The 6,000-nt window shown below is 43.4% G+C and overlaps 1 protein-coding gene across 5 annotated transcripts in view; it reads left to right on the top strand.

The window, feature by feature from the left end:
- The first annotated feature begins 405 nt into the window (after window positions 1–405).
- The window catches only part of PIK3R6 (phosphoinositide-3-kinase regulatory subunit 6), a 38,373-nt gene continuing 32,778 nt past the window's right edge, over window positions 406–6,000 (top strand). Inside the window, exon 1 of one of the 5 annotated variants that reach the window (XM_026696195.2) lies at window positions 406–1,036. The gene's annotated coding sequence lies outside the window, so the exon portion shown is untranslated. Of the gene's footprint in view, window positions 1,037–1,890; window positions 2,193–2,343; window positions 2,580–6,000 lie in introns of those variants that run through there. The other 4 variants (XM_026696192.2, XM_087924722.1, XM_087924720.1 and 1 more) reach the window with 4 other exon arrangements.

Below are 6,000 nucleotides of genomic sequence, written 5' to 3'. Positions count from 1 at the left end.
GGTCATGTGATCAAATTTGAGATGCTTGGCAGCTGACTCATATTTATGACAGTTGCCGTTTCCCAGGGACCACCTTGCGATCACCTTTTGCGGCCTTCTGACAAGCAAAGTCAATGGGGATGGCAACTTAATAAAGATGGCAATGATTCTGCAGTTCTGTGATAACTGTGGCAAGAAAGGTCGTAAAATGGGGGCAAGAGTCACTTAACCACTGTCTCGCTTAGCAACCGAAATTTGGGGCTCAATTGTGGACATAAGTCGAGTACTACCTGCATCAGGTATAATTAGGTATAACTTCTACCCAATCAACATTTGGAGGGGAAGGTTCTGCCCTCCGGAAAACAGGCGAAGAATGATCCGGGAAAGAGGAGGGAGAGTGAGGCAAGGCGTGCCGAGAGGCTTTTTACTTGTGGAAAGGCGCAGCAAATGCCAGAGGGCACCAAAGGAGAGGACAAACACACCGGCCCGACCTCTTGGCAAGCTCACGTGGACCGAGCTGTCCTCGTGGTCGTGGGCGAAAACACCTCTCGGTGGAGCCAGCGAGGCACCACCGGTCCTAGCCTTCTCTAACTCCCGTTTCGCTTCTTCTTCCCCGGCAGGCGTCGGGATTCTGTCAACTCCCGCGGCCGCCCAGTTGAGCTCAGCGATTCCTCGGCGCCGAAAAAAAAAAAAACCAAACAAATAACCCGGACCAGACAGGCGGGCGGGCGGGCGGCGGAGTGGCAAAGCCAGGGCCGAGCGAAGCAACAACCTTCGGACAGGAAAGGAAGTGCGTCTTGTCCTCTGGCAGGGCGCGAAGAGCTTTCTGCGGGCTTCGACTTGGGAGGTAAGCGGCCGCCCGCAGACCAAGTTCGAGGGAGCGAGCGAGCCCCGCTAAGCACTTCCTGAGCAGCCGAGCCAAACCGAGACGGCGCGCGCGCCGATGAAGACGGGACCTTAAGCCAGGCCCCCAGGACTCAAAGGGTCCTTCGGGAGCTCAGGCCACGACCGCTCGTGGGATGCCTTCGAGACTAACCCCGGCTTTCTCGCCCTAAAGGTACGAACGGCTGAGCTGAACGGCTCCTGCTCTCCCTCAGCCCGCTTTTCGCGCGTGTCCCGGGATCCCCTCCCCGCCCCCGCTGACCCCCTTCCTCAGGTTTTTGACGGGAGAGAAAAAGGACGAGGCGCAGAAGGCGGACTCTTGAATGCCCCCTTTGGACGGGCCGAAGAGGAGGCCAGTAAAGGAGAAGTTTGGTGGCTCCTCGTTCGGCGAAGAGTCCCCGAGGAACACCAATTCTGGTTTAAAATGTCTGGGTTCTTCCAAAGAATCCCGTTAGAAGGCTTTTGGAGCGGCTACGGACGGGTCTCTCTCTCTCTCTCTCTCTCCATAATCTCTCTGGCTGTCCGATCAGTTGAGGGTGGGGGGGAAGGCGAGCAGTGCTTTTGGCAAGATCAGGAGCAGGAAAGTTTTTGTGTGGTGCAAGGGACAAAGTTGCAGTCTTTGGGAAGGCGGAGGGTGGGAGAGGAGCTGCGCATTCTCTCTCTCTCTCTCTCTCTCTGCCGGATATCGATGCTTCCGTCTCCTGAGCGACAAAATAAGCCAGTGTCCCGTGCAGGGAAACATGTCCCTCCGACAACGGGGCAAGGCGGGAAGGGAGCAGCGCCGCAGACTCGATCCCAGTAAACAAGGGCCAATCAGGACTTGGAAGGTCCCGCGCTGGCGGGCCGGAGCTCAGCGACAGGTGTTTTCCCCAAAGACTCGAGGTTGATCCCTGCAAAGGGGAGCCAGTGGTGCTCCCCTCCGCTTACACCTCGGGCGCGCCTGGCAGGAGCGGGTTAATTTTGACTGGCGTGTTCAAATTCCTAGCCAGAAACACTTCGCCCTTGTTTCCAGATTACCCTCCACCCCGGGACAGGAAAAACTGGAACAGAGGTGCGAGGATGGCTGCGGTTGCTTTTGGGAGGCGGCTTGTCGGTTGTTTTGCGCAATTGCGAGCTTGTATTACAGGAGCTGGTGCCCCTCGGGAGCACTTAGCTGGATGGGTGCCCTCCTGCAGCCGGGGCCACATGGCAGCTCCTCCTCCTTTCAGTTTAATGCTATTTATATAACAGCCCAAAGCGCCTTCCTCAAAGAAACATTTAATTGACCGTGCATTGATTCTTCCTGGCTGAAATGGGTGAATTGGAACTACTGGAGACATTTGTTTGAGAAGGTACCACCACCCTGTTTGTGATGTTTGAAATGTGGTGCCCAGTTTGCTTGTTGAAGCTTCTGTGCACTGAGACCAGAAATTGCTTCGTTTAGCTTACTGGTGTGGCTGGTACTCATCAAAAGTTTACATAATTTTCTTTCTCCTTACTTAGAAATGCCCAAGGGATTTAATTTGGAATTTCTATATGAAAAACCTGTGGTCTATCAGCCTTTGATGTTTCTGCCACTAAATAATTAATATTCATGTGAGCACCAATACATTGAATCTCTTAGAAGTTGTGGGAACTTCTTCCCCATCTAATTTTAGGCTTCATGAAGACTTCATCAAAAGTGTTGGTCCCCAAATCCTGTCCACCAGCTGGAGGAAAGGCAGGAGTACAAGAAGATGGTGGGCAAATGTGATTTCAATTGATCTTTATAGCTTCAAATTGCATGGAAATGCTTTCCATTTCTGTTAACTTTGCATTCTTTCTTGTGGTTTTTGTGATCTTGATGGATCGATTGATTTGAGTGCTAGCCACATAGAATGACAAATGCTTTCATACTACAGCTAGGTGCAGAAAACACATTTAAATCAGGTCACATAGCAAATTTGTACAGCTTAATAATAGTTCATTTGTTAGCAACCAGCCCTTTTCATTAGTTTATTACTCAGCAAATTGAGCAAGTCCTGAGTCAGAACTTGGGAGAAATGAGTGAGACCTTGTCTATATTGTTGCCTCAACCAATGTTAAACATGACTACTTCTGTGTAAAGTTTTGCAGGCAGAACTACTTTACCAGGTGTTTGGATGTGCTGCTTCATTTTATGAATAAATTTGGCAACATGTTGGATTTCCTTCTGTATTATCTCTTCAGTTGATATTCAGCTGATGAAAATGTCACTGGAAATGGTATCAAAGATGCTAAATGCTTTCTGGAAGCCCTCACCCCCATCTAATTAAATGTGATGAGTTGGAAAAATTCTCCAAAGGATATTTCGTGTTTAGGAACTGATGTGCATAGCCTTCTGGCTAAAGCTATAATTCACAAAACGCCTGATATATGGGGAAAGCTCATATCTTTTAAAAGCACCAACTCTGTCAGCCTATATTTTGCATTATATATGGAGTTATAATCTCTGTTGCCAACTTTCAGCCACTTCTTGGAATTATTGCCACATTCTTTCTTCTACAAGTCACTACGTGTTTACTTAGGAATAAGTCCCATAGAAACTAACAGGCTTTCCTTATGATAAAATATGCATGGAATTCCACTCCCAGTTTCTGGTTGCCGCCAGCCTTTTACCTGCTTCTTTTTCTACTCTGCAATATGCCACTTTTCTCCTTGGATGCACTATTTTACTACAGGGAGTAAAAATATATATTGGTTGCAGCCTAAGACTAAAATAGGCCAATTAACCACTGAACTTAAAGTATAATTTCTGAGCCATGCCCATCTGACATATTTTATTATATTTGTTTCTCAGGTTATCATATTAACCTTTACAGAAAGGGTATAATTTTTGAGTTCTTCAGTATTACCTAGTCCCCAAAGCATTACACAAATATTGTTGTTGAGTTAAAACAAATGAGGTCTTTAAATGCATTTACTTCATTTAAATTAATGTGAAAGGTTAGTTAAATAATGTGTTGTCCCTTCTTTCTCCTGTCTTCACTCACTCTTCTGCAGTATGCCCTGCACATGCCAATGAAAGATTAAATTAGCCCGTCCCAAATGCTTGTATCTGAGCTTTATAACAGTACATATAGTACCGTCTTTCAAGTGAGGCCCTGTCTCTTCCTGGGTTTCTCCAAGCTAAATCCCAATATAGCAATAGACTCTGCAAGTTTTCCACCCTCATTAAAAGGAAAGGGAAGACACAAGCTAAAATTAGAATTGTATAGAAAATTTCTCTGCAGTTCAGTATTGTGTTATTATTCTAATAAGCCTCTGATTTGCAGACATACTGTAATTTCTTCAGTTTTACTGTGACATATTAAGCTACCTTTAAGCTAAAAAGGCTGTTGTTACATAAAAGTTAGGGCTTATAGTTTCTGGAATGGATGGATGGTTGAGGCCAAACTAAGCCAAGCTCATAGATTTTGATATTGATATATGGAGGAATGGGGTGGTTTTTCTAGTGGTTAGAATGAATGTACAGAAGGAGGTAAAGTTTGTTCTTGATTTAAAACATGCTCTGAAATCTAAGCAGTTGTTACAGAAAGTATATGCTTTGTTAAAAGTTGCTTTTAAAAAAATCTAAAACTCCTTCTGCTTTATCACTGTAAAAGATTTTGGAATTTGCAAGGTTGTTACTTATGTTAGTCTATGCAGCAAAAATCACAAGATGGCACACGTAAGAATTAGCATATATATTATCCCATAAACTTTAAAAGGAAAAGTTTTCAAATAACTCATTGAAATCTGCTGTATAAAATGAATTTTGCTACCTTATTAAATAACATTTTGAAACCTACTAGCATCTATTATCTGAATAGGTACAGTACAGTATTCAAAAGTCAAGAACCCTTGAATCTAGCTTGATTCTTGGTGACTACATAAACATTTCCACATAGTTAGCAAATGATACAGGATTCACAGACCATTACAGCAATAAAATAAATTAAGTCAAGTCAAGGGGTTTCTTTCCCAAACCCCAAAAACTTTAACCTTAGACTTTCTACTATTGACCTCATCCCTTTCCTAAGAGGTCTGTAGGCGGCATGCATAAGCGCGCCAATGTGCCTACCGTCCCTGTCCTATTGTTTCTTTTATTTTTCTTATATGTATCCATGTATTCATAACTAGGTTTTTACTTATACCTATTATCTTGTAAGCAATTGACAAACCAAATAAAATAAAATAAATAAATAAAAAGTAAGTGAAATATAAATGGCTTCACTATTCATCCATTCAGTTTCTTTAATTAAACTTTAATTTTAATTAGTTCCGTAGTTTTGAAGTTTTTAGTTTTCTGGAATTTTTATAATTTTTGTCTTATCATATTTTAATTCTAGTCATTGCCTTCTAATTTAGCTAATTTCCTAACCTCTACGTTTATGGTGGTCGGGGACAGTATACTGCAAAGTAAAGAAACAGTTCCTCAAATCCATTTTATTTCAGTCTGTTGAGTGGGATTCTACTGCTAACTGAGTAGACTCCTAGTAGGCTAGAGCTGAGTTGGAAGTGAGGTTTTTCTTTTTTTAAATCTTAGTGACAATATACTAAACAACTATCAGAATGAAACTCTGGACCTAAAACCCATGAAGGAACATAAAATATGCCCTCCCAAAGACAGAGATTATCGTAGTGGTGAGATTCAATTTTTTTTTTACTACTGGTTCTGTGGGCGTGGCTTGGTGGGCGTGGCAGGGGAAGGATATTGTAAAATCTCCAGTCAGAGGTGGTATTTGCTGGTTCTCTGAACTACTCAAAATTTCTGCTACCAGTTCTCCAGAACTGGTCAGAACCTGCTGAACACCCACCTCTGGATTATCGGAATGAGGTAGGCCAGTGTGACATCTTCAGAAAGATGACTCAGACAGGTGTCATAAAATGAGGCAAAATTCACTTAACAAATGTCTCGCTTAATAACAGAAATGTTGGGCTCAATTGTGATCGTATGCTGAGGACCACCTGTATAAAAAAGAGAAAGAGCAATCAATTGGCCACAGAATGGTTTGCTGTGATTCCATGCACTAAAGAGTTCTCTTGTAACTTGAGCAATTCTCCTTGCTATAAGTAAGTGGATCATAGGTTGGTTTGAGTATTAAATATGTAAAACACAGGCTTGTGTGTTTCTAGAATACGAAGCATATTCACATATTA

This window comes from Pseudonaja textilis, chromosome 2, assembly GCF_049901715.1.
Source record: "Pseudonaja textilis isolate UNSWEBS1 chromosome 2, rPseTex1.2, whole genome shotgun sequence".
Classification (NCBI taxonomy): Eukaryota; Metazoa; Chordata; class Lepidosauria; order Squamata; family Elapidae; genus Pseudonaja; species Pseudonaja textilis.
Note: the sequence above shows the minus strand (reverse complement) of the source record. Positions and strands in the feature narration are given on the sequence as shown.